This window comes from Sarcophilus harrisii, chromosome 2, assembly GCF_902635505.1.
Source record: "Sarcophilus harrisii chromosome 2, mSarHar1.11, whole genome shotgun sequence".
Lineage (NCBI taxonomy): Eukaryota > Metazoa > Chordata > Mammalia > Dasyuromorphia > Dasyuridae > Sarcophilus > Sarcophilus harrisii.
In genome coordinates this window covers 245,371,302-245,385,259 of record NC_045427.1, presented here as the reverse complement: position 1 = coordinate 245,385,259, position 13,958 = coordinate 245,371,302, and positions in this window count along the sequence as shown.

Genomic DNA, 13,958 nt, shown 5'->3' with positions numbered 1-13,958 from the left:
ATGATCATTGAATTTATATTATAAATAAATCTAAATGAATGAGGTTGCATTTAAACTAGGTCTTGAAGGAAGCAGTATTTTGACAGATAGAAATGTGGGGGTGAAGAGGTGAGGAGACATGTGCATTTCAGGCAAAGGATCCAGAAAAAATAAAACAAACTGGACACAGAAATAGAAAAAAGCTCAGGATATATTTCAGTTTGTTTGGAGTGTAGCAAGTATGTAGGAAGATAGTGAGCAATAAAGTTGAAATCTGTCCCAATAGTTTCTAAGTAGATGAGTGGAAAGATCTGTACTTCAAAAAGATTAGTAGGCTAGAATTCAGGATTATCTGGGGTTTGGGTGTGTATGTGTGGAAAGATGAGTTAGAAAAACCCATTAGATGTGCTTTTATAGTCAGGCCAGCCTAGAGAATGATAGGTAGCTTTCCAATCTCCAGCCAAGTTGCCTAAGGAATAGTGTACATGAGGGCAATAATGGTACCCCAAAGTATTTTCTCCTCCCAGTGTGATTTCACTAACACGAAAGAAAACAAATTTCAGGTCCCAATATAGGATGTTTCCATAGTCTGGAGCTCAGACAATGGCTGCATGTTGTTCCCTGAAGAACTAGTAACTGGAGATTTCTGATGGGAGGGCGGGGAGGAAAGGAGAGATTCTAGCCTAACAAATGTGGACATACTTCTAGTTATACTGCAGTATATTCATACACATGGGACAAAAGTATATACATATACATGGAGTATGGTCCATACTTACCTACATGTCCAGAGAAGATAAGCATGTCTGGAACGGGAGAGGTAACAAGATCACCTTCAACCTTTCCTAGAAGGGAGCAAAAGATTTTTATGGTTGATTGTGTCAACATGACTCTTGCTGTATACTGAGAAAAATGTGAGGCAGTTGAGTACAAGAAAGAAAAATAAGAAGACAAACATTCCAGCACAAATAGAGAGATGGTGGAAGCAGCATGGTGCAAGGAAAAGAGCACTACAAAGGCAATTGGAGGACCTGTGACTGGGGCAGCCATCTAATTTCTGCAGGCCCCAGTTTACTTATTTATAAAAATAAGAGATTAGATGGTTTTAAAGGGTTTTTCCCAGCTGTTAACCTAGAATTCTATAAGGAGATAGACAATGGTAAAGAACTATACAGAGAATAACAGAAAGATAAAAAGGAATGCTGGAGGGGAAGAAGGTAAAGAAGAAAAAAAAAAGAAGGGAGATGAGACAGGAATAGACATTGTAAAGAAGGGAAGGGAAGGGAAGGAAAAGAATGAAGGTTTATTTAGGGATGAGCTATTTCACCAAGGAATTATTGAGTACTGTTAGGATGGAGGAGGAAATAAAAATTCAGATTGTTTTGCCCAATGTTGCATATCAGCCTGGGAGGGAGGATAAACCAGTTCCATTTCCTCTGCATCCTAAACTTGTGATCAGAGCATTCTGACCTTTTGCCCTAACACTTTCTTGATTGATAATTGAAACTCACAAAAGAGAAGTCACAGAAAGATCACCAGCCTCCCAACCACATCCATTGATATGTCGGATTTACCAATAACCTTGGGAATCACCAACAAAGTTTCAAAATATCTCCCTTATCTAAGGTATCTTAGGTGGAATCTCCACCTGGCTCTCAGAGGTCACAGAAGATTACTTCCCCTACAAACATATATGAGGACACACACATTCCTCCCTACACACTACACAGGTATGCGATCTTATGTGTATATGTATATATATGTACATACACACACAAAACCACAACGGAACATACCACAATAATACCTACATATAGAGACACATACAAAGACACACACAAAACTTCTCACCATAGATCCCATAGGCCCCATAGACCAAAAAATCCATCTTCCCACAGTGGTGCTCACAGAGATCTGGGCATAATACCAAGCAAGTCAGAATCTGAAGCTAAAGCTGATATTTGAGGGAAGAGCTCCATTAAGAATCAAGTACAATGAAGTTCAGAAGAGAGAATGTCCTGCAGTGTCTGAAAGATAAAAATAGACACTCTTGGAATAGGAAAAACATTTTGAGGCTAGATAACTACGCTAAAATACAGGGGATTTAAAAGTGCCCAGAAGATCAGAAGGATCTTTTTTATCGTTTAGATTTTCATAGGGTGACTAATTCATACCTAGGGACTTTAGCCAGTTTCCCCAGCCCAACCCAGCCCTGCCCAGCCCAACCCAGCCCAAACAAGACCTCCATTCCATTAAGCCTTGTAGGAACATTATTGTAAATTATACCAGGACCTCACATCCAATATCATTGTTATGAGCTCACTACAAATACTTACTGCACTGTCATCCAGTCACAGAGGGACCTATCAAAGCCCTTTGGAGAAATGAACAGGGGTTTGTGCTGGCCTAGGTTCAGACACTGTGGTCCAGGCAGTCCTTAGGCTAGGATTCTCCCCACTATTCTGAGTACCAGAGAGAACATGACTATGTGACCAAATGAGAATGAAGGTAGAGGTAGGAATAATAAGGGCTAAGTGAGCCTTGGGATCTGTTTTGGAAAGTGGAAAGAAAAACTGAGTAAGAGATGGGAGAGGGCAGGAAGATATTCCAGGAGGTGCTGTCAGTTCCAAAGAGATAAGGACTCCTCTGTCTTCCAATTCCAACTCTGTGAGGGGAAACTGAGAGGGGAAAAGAGCACTTGAGAAGGCCTTAGTTCTTAGGTGATGGCAGAAAACTCACTTTGTCGATGGAAAACACCTCTAGTATTATGAATAGGACCCTTGGTGTGATTACAGGCCTTACTTCTGTCCATCTAGTTTAGTTCCTCATTTCAGGGCAGGAAGGCATTCAAACTTTCCTTGTCAAAAGGTATCTCTTTTTGCTTACAAATGTCCAATGAAGAGGTCAATGAAGATGGCCCAACAACTTTTTCATCTGACTAGGAAGTTTTTTTTTCTTTATTAAAGCTTTTTATGTTTCAAAACATATGCATGGATAATTTTTCAACATTAACCCTTGCAGAATCTTTTGTTTCAATTTCTCCCCCCTTCCTCAACCGCCTCCCCTAGATAACAGTCTAATATATGTTAAACATGATAGAAATATACTTAAATCCAATATATGCATACATATTTATACAATTATCATGCTGCATAAGAAAAATCAAATCAAACCAGAAAAAAAAATGAGAAAGAAAAATAAAATGCAAATAACAACAAAAAAAGTGAAAATCTTATGTTGTGGACCACACTCAGTTCCCACAGTCCTCTCTCTGGGTGTAGATGGCTCTTTTCTTCACAAGATCATTAGAACTGGTCTGAATCATCTCATTGTTGAAGAGAACCTCATTGACAGGAAGTTTTTTATAATCACAAATTAGAGCTAGAAGAGAATTAGGGGTCATTTCATCGCAATCCCTTCATTTTATAGATAGGGAAACTGATCCAGAAATTAAATGACTTGCTCAATATCACACAGCTAGAAAATGTTAGAGGTAAAATTTGAATTGAGGTCTTCAAATCTAAACTCCAGGACCTTTTTTCTTTCTTTTTTTTCCTTAATAATATTTTATTTTTCCAAATACATGTAAATATAGTTTTCAAATTTTTTGCAAAACTTTGTGTTACAAATTTTCTTCCCTCTCTCCATCTTCCCTCATCTCAAGACAGCAGCAATCTGATATGGGTTAAATATGTGCAATCCTTTTGAACATATTTCCATATTTGTCATATTGTGCAATAAAAATCAGACCAAAAGAAAAAATAAACAATAAGGTGAAAATACTATGCTCTGATCCACAATCAGTCTCTAGAGTTCACCCTCTGGATACTATTGGCATTTTCCATCCCAAGTCTAAAATTTCCTTGAATCATTCCATTGTGGAGAAGAGTCAAGTCGATCATAGTTGATCATCACATAATCTTGCTGTTATTGTGTGATGTTCTGCTTCTGCTCACTTCATTCAGCATAAGCTCATGTCAGTCTTTCCAGGCTTTTCTGAAATCATTTTGCTCATCATTTCTTATAGAACAATATATACTATTATTATATACTATAATTTAAATCAGTTATTCCCCAACTGATGGGCATCCACTCTATTTCCAGTTTCTTGCCACAACAAAAAGGGTGACTACCAACCTTTTTTTCACAAATGGGCCCAGGATCTTTTCTCTATTATATTGTATTCCTTCCTGCTCATCAACAAAGTCCAAACCAAACAGTTCATTTCTATAATGGCTTTTAGTTACTGCTTCCTCACCAATTTCCCAAAGAGGGATATCATCCAGGCAGAAGGGCAGCACACCCAAGCTGGCAGGTGCAGGATAGAAGGGACAGAGTAAGTACCTAGTCCATTTCATCAGAGCCTGCCTTCCAATGTTTCCCTGGAATTAGAAGCCAGAAATGTGATCTAGAGGAGCCTTTCACAAAAGAGGGTGGGGTCCACCTGGGAACTATCCAACTCCTTCCCCAACCCTTTCCAATGTGAGGTACTATTCCAGATGATCTGGGACCTGTACCTCACTACCCCTCCCCTCTTTAAGTCTCACCCTGCAGCATTAGCCCCGTGGCCCTCTGGCTGATAAACTCCTCTGAACAGGAAGTGCTGACTCCCACACCGGCTTGAGGGGTTTGGGGGAGCCATGGCCATCGTCCTTTAAGGGAAAAGGAGTTTCCAGATAATGTCTATGGGGAGAATGCCAAGCCTGGGAGGCCCTCAGTGTGGGCACAGTCCCACATATCTTCCCAGTTACATATCCAGAGATGGAATTACAGCCCCCAAGATCTTGTGCCTAGGTAAGAGACTTCCTGCGAGGGCTAAAAGGTAAAGAGTGGGAGGGAGAGGGGGGGAAGACTATCCTAAGCCTCTTATATTGGACCACTGCAAGATGCGGGGAGTGCAGAGATGTTTGGAAAACCCTCATTTTTTTCATTTAGGGTGGGAAAAGGAAGTGGGGGATGGAACAGCAGTGGCCTGAGCTCCTAGAAAGCCTGCCCCATGGCCCCGCTGGCCCCTTGGGCAGTGACCTTGCCATGTCTCCCCCTTCCCCCCACCACAGTAACCATGACAACTCATCCTGGCCAAGGGAATGTAGATTCATAACTGCAGCAGTGAAATGTCCAATTGCCTTCTCTGGAGGTTCCTTTAAACAGAGTTTTTCACTAGATGGGGGTGGGTTAGGCAGCCTGGAGGCAAAAGAGAAGAAGGATGATGAACTAATGTCCGAAGTATAGACAGGATATCCTTCCCCAGTCAAAACATCAGAGCACCCTTCTGGGAGAATAGGGTCAGGTCTCAGGGAATCAGATGCTGGCAATTCTATGGCTGGTTTCCGGCAGAGTTGTCTATACTTAAGAGCCCTGGGAAGTCTTGAAAAGAATCTTTATAGAGAATTATAAAGCTTTCAAAGTACTTAAAGTATATGATACAACAACCTTACAAGTGCCACAGGATTTATATCATTTGCCTGATGAGAAAACAGTGATTTCTTCATGGTCGTACAGCTGATAAGAACCAAGATTTGACCCAAGGTGTTTCCTAACAAAGTCCACCTCTAGATTCCATTATACCATATTGCAACTCTAAACAATAGCCCCTCTCTGGTTTGCTCAGGTTCCTATATAGAACTCTCTTTGACAAAGAGGAGATTCTATTTGCAAGTATGGGTTAGGAAGGAAAGAAAATGGGATGCATAAGGGGAAACTGAAGTGCAGAAAATGTGATATATCTTTCCCAGAAAACCCAGGGAATGAGGGGAGAACTAGCACCAATCTCTGACTCAACTCCAGGTGTATTTCCTCCTGGGTGCCTTCATGGACCAACCAACGTATTCATTCTACAGTCTATTAACAGAATCTTAAATCCTTTCCCCTAGCTCTTTGGTCATTATAGCAATGATAGATTGCTGTTGAATAAAATGGAATGCAAGCTCTCTGAGGAGAGGTAATCAGTTGCATCTTTTCTTTGTTCTCCATCTCAGTCATTCTATTTCTATTTCTCTGCATCTGTGTCTGTCTTTTTGTCTCTCTTGGTCTCTCCTTAAAGTCTGTCTGTTTGAATGTCTCTACATATACTATCTATGAACCTAGAAGGAAGAAACACTGTTGCCAACTTGAGCTCATTTATCTCTGTGGATTATCGAGGTAGTTTCTACAGTATTGTCCAGAGAATGCTCACATAGCCCCTTTGAACAGAGCTTCTTAAACTTTTCCCCCTTTAACCCCTTTTAGGCAGAGAAATTTTTATCTGACCCCTGGTATATAAAATAAGTATACAAATCAAATAATGAATCATAGTTTTGCAACACCCACATTCAGTTATGCAACTCCATATAGAGTTGTGACCCACAGTTTAAGAAGTTTTGTCACAGAGTACTGGGTTTTTTGGTCCCTTCACAGGGAATAAACTCATTGATTTTGCCCCTTCAGCAAGAAATTCAAGGACCAGGCACTGGGACTATTTGGCTGGGAGAGAAGAAAGCCAAGGGGGATAAAATAACATTCTTTAGGACAATTAAGGAATGTGATTTAGAGGATAGTGACCAGCTGTTCCCCATCTCCATGGAAAGCAGAAAGAGACACAAGGCTGGAAGTGCAGTGCCAGCTGCTAGATGCAATATAATCTGAGACTATATAGAAGTGATCACAATTAGGTGAAATCCTGGCTAGACTGTGGTAGGGACCTGTCATCCTCAGCTTGGATGGGAATGGAAAATGTGAAATGAGAGGATGATGAAGGATAGTAGCAAAGTATATAGGTTTTTATTAAGCAGTGTCAAATGAACAGAGGTATGAATGAGAAGCAGTAAAAGGTAGAAAATGCCTATATATGCACCAGAAGAGATTAAATTTAGACACAAAGAACTCCCTGAGGGTTGTTGAGTACTGAGTCCTGAAAGTAGAATCTCCTTTTCCTGAAAAGTTTGAAACTTGAGCTAAGGATTTATGTGTCCAGGATGATTTTAGTGACAGATTTTCCTAGGGGGCAGGGAACTGATTGATCCTCTAATTTTTTTCATGGAAACTTTTTGTGTATGTGAGATATGGATCAGAAAGTTATTATAAGTTTTTGTGGCTTTGGGTTTGTGCCCCAGAACTATCTGACAGAGATGTGGCAGGAATGGTTTGGAATGGTCCACCCCTGCAGGGGTCATGTTAGTTTAGGCACTAGGTGATGTGTATCCTGACGTGACTGAGACACCCAGAAGTGTCCACCACTATTCCTGGCTTCCTTATGCTGAACCTCTGAGAAGGTAGAGGTAAATTAGGTGACTTAGGAGAAAAAGGGAAATTAATAACTAAATTAAGCACTGAATTTAATCAGTGGCTACAAATCTTTACTGATTTTTTAACTAAGTGATAATGGTCAGTAAGACCTCATTGGGTTTTAGTTTCCTCATTTGTGAAATGAGGGTGTTAAAAGTAAAATGACCTCTAAGATACCTTCCAGGTCCAAACTTATGATTCCACAATCCCTAGTTCTTGTTCATTTCCTTTTCACCAAGAACGAGACACATGAAAGAGGCCATTCTTTCCAGCTAACACAGAACCATGTCTGTGTTAGACACCTGGCCTTATGCCCAGCCAACATTTACTATCCCTTAAGCCAGAAGACCCTAGATACTAGGAGACTGAACTTGTGGTGAAGTCCATACTTGCCACACCCTCCATGTGGCCCTCATCCAAGGCCATGCATGAACCAGCCAGCATCCTAAGCAGTACTTTCTCCACCTGGGATGCCTGCCCAGATGGGTTGAAGGCTCCACAGGAGAAGGCCATGGGCCAGACAGGCTGGTATCTATTTTCAATGCCATCTTTCACACTCAGCCATGATCACCTCATAGTAGAATAATCTGGGGCCTGAGCCCAGCTTCAAGAAGCATTCCTTTTGGAGAGGCTGGATGGAGCCTGGAGGAGGCTTATTTGGCTCAGGCATATTACTTCCTTTTGCTTCCCACCTCCTTGTCCCCACCCAATACCCCAGGGGAGAAAGAAGCAGTGTTTGTGGCTTGAATAGTTGAGTGAGCTACTCCTATGTCTCTATATTCTCTACCCCTTTTACTGTGCCTCTGAACCCTTGAGATCTCCTGACCACGGGTGACCAATAGAAGGTGGTCAAGGATTCTACTGGGGTCTTGAGCTATTTCATAAAATATGTTGGGGATCCTCTGGGATCAGGGATAGAACCATAAGTAGGCCATATATGACTGAGGTTCTTCTCCAGAGCATCAATAGTGGGGGATAAGGAAGCCTTCCTCTACCGTAATCTATGGTTTTGCTATGTTATTCAAGGGTCTTATTCCTATTTTATCTGACTCCTGTACTTCAATTTTGCCCACTTCTCTATATGTCCTGGAGATTAGGGTTGACTGGTCCTACTGTCCCCAAACAAGGTGGATTGTCTTACACAACTCCTCACTCCCAAGTGAATTTGTCCTGAGTACCAAAATTCCTATTCTCGGGGGAGAATAAGTCCAAAGTGGAAGAGGAAGGAAATGAACATATCCTTCCTCTTCCACTTTGGACTTAATTCTTCAATTGTATCCTTCCAATACCCCTTCCTAGAGCCTGCCAGACTTTCTCTAAGGTCAGACCATGGGGAATGTCTGGAGGCTTAGGTTTTGGCTGTTTCCTTTTATTCTATTCCTCCAAACTCTAATAGGGATGGGGCTTCATTCCCTGATAGCCCTACCTAGATCCTGCCCAGGCATATAGTCCATTATCCCCTAAAAGAATGCCCTCTCTTTCTTACTCTCTGCCCACTAAACCATAGTGAATTAGGTGAGAATTCTGTGTGGTTTCCCTAAGTCCTAAATTCTGTGCCTGTAGCCTCATCCTTAATTTTCCCTGCTCCTTGCTATCTTCCTCCAGCTCCCCAAGAGAAGAACATGTCAAGCAAAGAGAAGATATGTTCCAGGGCAGGGTCCCAAGTAAGCGAAGCCTAAGAGGCCAAGGAGGGAGTGGAAATGGGGAGTAGTCCAGCTTCCCTAACAGTTGGGAATGACAGTGGGGAGGCTGGTGCTCGGGAATGACAACTGGGGTATTGGCAGTTGGCAGGGGCATTTTGGAAGGACAGTTGGGGGTTAGCAGTTTGGAATGAAGGTTGGGGGTTTGGCAGTTGGCAGCGTGGCAGCTGGGAATGGCAGTTGGGAATTGGCAGTGGTGAGCGGGAGATTGGGCTGACAGTGGGGGGGGGGGGTTGGCAGGTTGGAGCAGCAGTTGGGGGGGGGGAGGTTGGCAGTTGGCCCTCCTGGACCTGAAGAATTGCTCTCAAGGGGTCCTCTCAGGAAAGACTGTGAAGGGGAAAGAACAGGGACAAAACAGTCCATAGGCTGGAAATCTTAGCTTGTTAGGAGGGCTAAAATGTAAGATTGACTATAGCCAGGCCCAAGGGAGAAGGAGATTTCAGAGCCAGGACCTGATGGCCTGAGCACAGAATTTCACAGCTCTGGCCCTTGGAGGCTGATCTTGAGTACCTCAGTAGGTAGATTGCTCCTGTGCTTTGAGATTTCAGCTTGCTACAGTGTCTTGGCACTACCCCCTGACTGTTCTTCCAGGGGACGAATGAGAGAATTTAAAGCTTATGGCAAAAGTAGTCTCCCTTTTTGTGAGTAGTGTTCCAGCTTGGAGCCAGATCCCTGTAGTCAACAGAAACTAGTAGACTCCTGGCAGAAATGGGTTTTCAGCCAGGCCAAACTTCAGAGGGGAGATGTTTTCTTCTTTAGGAAATCCACTGTGTCTTTTCACCCCTTATCAAGGAACTCAGTCGGAATAGATTCCTCAGTTGATTTTGGGTCCAATTTGCTATTTTCCCATAATTTGGAAAATACTGATCCATTTGTTCTTGTTTGTATGATCAGATTTTTAGTTAAAAAAATCTTTTAATAGAGGAGTAAGAGAAAATTGAAGAGAAGGAGGAAATAGAATGTAGGTTGGGTAGAAAGGGAGAAGGGAAGAAAGCATATATTCATACATAATCATAAGGAACTGATTTGTCAAAGAAAGCACACCAGTAGCTGCTAGCACAGGTCTTATTGGAAACCAGTGCTTATTGAAAAAGAAAGGCAGCAAATTCCAAGTTAAGGGTATGAGGTTTGCAAAAGCTGGTTAAAAAATCCATTCTCTGGTGAGATTAGCAAGATAAGGAATGGCAGCTTTCAGAGAAGAACTGCTATAAAAAGGAGGTAAGTCTGGATAACAATTTGAGAGGATCTATCAGGAATCAAGAATTTGATTCCCCACCTAAAAGCTATTCCTAAGTCTCCTCTTTCCTCACCAAAGTTTCTGTTCATTGCCTATTACTGACATTTCAAACAGGACCTCAAGGTCCTCAAAGGTTAAGATTATTCTCTACTTTCTTTCTTCCTCCCTCCCTCCCTTCCTTCTCTTTCTTTCTTTCCTTCCTTCCCTCTTTCTTTCTCTTCTCTCTCTCTCTCTCTCTCTCTCTCTCTCTCTCTTTCTCTCTCTTTCCACCCCCTCTCTTTTTCTTCCTTCCTTCCTTCCTCCCTTCCTTCCTTCCTTCCTTCCTTCCTTCCTTCCTTCCTTCCTTCCTTCCTTCCATCCTTCCATTCTTTCTTTTTCTTAATTTTTTTTTCTCTCTTTCTCTCTCTCTCTTTTTTTCTTTCTTTCTTGTCTGGGGTCCTGTCAGAACACCCTCTCTATCAATGCAGGGCTGCAAAATATTTGCATTTTATATTCTTAGAGAATTACCTGAGTCACTGAAAAATCAAATGACTTGCCCAGAGTCACACAGCCAGTATGTGTTAGGGGAATCTTGAACTCAAGCTTCTGACTCTATGACCAGCTCATTATGTATTATGCAACACTGCCTTCAGCTTCTTTTCTACATATTTATTAGGTAGCTTAGTAGTAGAATGATAGGGTGCTGGATTTGTAATTGGGAAGATCTGAGTTCAAATGTAAACTTAAATACTTTACTAGCTATGTGACCCCAGTTAAGTAATTTCTTCTTGTTGTTGTTTTGTTATTGTTTGTTGTTGTTGTTCTTATTTTTTCTTCCTCCTCCTTCTCCTCCCCCCACTTCTTGTTCTTGTTCTTGTTCTACTTTCTCTCCTCTTTTTTTTTCTTGTTCCTGTTAACAATAATAAGAATAAGAATTCTTGTTCTTCTATTATTATCACACCTTCCTCCCAAGGTTACTGTAAGAGTACAATGTGATGATGTTTGTAAAGCACTTTGCAGGGGCAGCTAGGTGGTGCAGTGGTTAGAGCACCCAGCCCTGCAGTCGGGAGAACCTGAGTTCAAATCTGATCTCAGACACTTAACACTTTCTAGCTGTGTGACCCTGGGCAAATCACTTAACGCCAATTGCCTCAGCAAAAAATAAAAAATAATAAAATAATAAAGCACTTTGCAAACCTTAAAAGCACTATATAAATGCTAGTTGTTATCATTACTGAGGTAGCTCGGTAGTACAGTGGATAGTGCAACAGCTCTAGAGACACATGACTCATCTTCCTAAATTAAAATCTGTTCTCAGACACTTACTAGCTGTGTGATTCTGGGCAAGTCATTAAACCCTGGTTACCTTAGTTTCCTCATCTGTAAAATCAGGTGGAGGAGGAAATGGCAAACCACCCCAATATCTCTGCCAAAACCCCAAATGGGGTCACAAAGAGTCAGACACAACTGAATAACATTATTAGCTAGAGATTTGGGAATTCTCCTTCAGTCTGTCAGTTCCACATAGCTAAATATACACAGCAGGTCTTAATAAGTTTTTATTAAGAAGCAATAAAATAGAGTGGAAAGAGTGCTAGACATGGAATCTGTCCTGATTCAAACCCACCTCTCACATGGTCAAGTTTCCCTATTACTGTAGAGGGTACCCCTATCTTCCCAGTCCCCCAAGTTTGTATGCTAGGTTTCATCCTCCATTCTTCACTCTCTCACATCCCCATCCCCATATACAATCTGTTGCCAAAGCTTATTGATTTCATCTTTGTCAGCTTCTCTCCCATCTACTCCCTTCTCTCCTCTGATACTGTCTCCCCCATGGTACAAACCCTCATCTCCTCATCCCTGGACTATTTCAATTCCCTGCTGGTTGGTCAGTCTACCACAAGTCTTTTCCCAATCTAGTCCATTTTCCATTCAGTCAACAAAATGATTTTCCTAAAGTGCAGGTCTGACCTCTACTCCTCTATTCAATTATTACCCCTCTACTCAATAAATTTTGATGGTGTTCTATCCACTTCTGGATCAAATAAAAAATCCTCTGATTAGCTTTCATAGCCACTCATAACATATGATTCCCATCCTCACCCACACCCACACCCACATTCATACTTTCTAGTGTCCTTATACCTTATATCCTACCCACCTTCCACCACAAACTCTTCCATCAATGACACTTGTCTCCTTGCTATTTCTTGAACAAGCCACTTTATCTCCCAACTCGGGAATTTTCACTGGCTGCCTTTTAACTGTTTGTGGAGTTGTGAATTATCTAGCTACTCTGGAAAGTAATTTATAACTATGCCTAAAAAGCTATTAAACTGTGCATAACCTTTGACCCAGCTATACACCTACTAGGTCTATATCCAAAAGATATTAAAGAGGAAAAGGACTGAACAAATATAGTATAAGAATGTGATGGAATGCTATTTGTTATATGAAATGATGGGAATAGTTTCAGAGAAACCCAGGAAGACTTGTATGAATTGATACAGAATGAGGTGAGAAAAATCAGAACAATTTATGTAGTGACAATAATAGTATAAAAATAACAACTTTGAAAAACTTAGAAACTGTGTACAGTGCAAAATGCAATCACAATTCTAAAAGGCTCATGACCAAGCAGGCTATTTCCAAATAGAGAGATGATAGACTCAAAGTCCAGACTGAACTCCATTTCCTTTCCTTTTCCCTTCCCTTTCCTTCCTTTTCCTTTCTTTGGATGAGAATTATGTGGAAATTGGTTTTTCTTGACTTGGGTTTTGCTTGTTATGGATTTTGTTTTTCTTTTAAATGAATGGAGGAGGTGAAGATGAGAGGGAATTTGGAACTAAAATAAAATAAAATTGAACAAAACCTCCAAACATTCAGAGTGATCATTTATGCCTCACATATTGACTAACCCGACAAATAAGGGTTCAAGTCACTGTTTCTTAGTTGTCTAAACTTGGAAAAATCATGGAAAAGATGATTCAGACTGAACTTAGAAGTATGAAAAATAATTCCAGTGCTTTCCCTCTATTTTTTATTTATTTTGCAGATTGCCTCAGTTTTTGATAATCAACATCTTCTCAATCCCCTCAGTTTTTTCTCTCCTTTGGTTGGAGGGCAGAGTTGCCTAAACCTCCCTTTAGAGGACTCAAAATCCTAGCTATTTCTTCATTTGCTACCAACTGCTTTACTTAGCTTCAACTCTACCATCATCATCATCATCATGCTTCCATGCTTCTACCTCACCTGGTTTTTTAGCTTCATTCTAGATATTGTCTTCCCAGTTGGGTAGTTACAACATTATTTCTTCTTCATCATCATCATTATTATTAGCATATTGAAAATAAAAACTGTCTTTTTTTTTCTTATTTGCATTAGTGCTTAGCACAATGCCGGGCACCTAGCTGGTGCTTAATATGTTTGTTCAACTGAAATTAAATTGAATATATACCTTGTTTATATGTAGTTGATTTTGTGTTGTTTCTTCCAGTAGATTGAGAGCTCTCCAAGGGCAAAAGCCTTTTTACCTTGTATCTGTAGCACTTAATCCAATGACTGGCACATAATAAATGTTTGATATATGTTTGACTGACAATGTGATTGATTCTGGGCAAGCATATAACTTCTTTATATAATGGGGATGATAATTTTAGCCTGATAATTAGTATTTATCTAATCACAGAGTTGTTGTAAGGATCAAATGAGATATTATATGTATAAAGCACTTTGCAAACTTTTAAGATACTTTATAAATAAGAGCTATTATTAAATTGGATAGAATCATGCTACTTCAG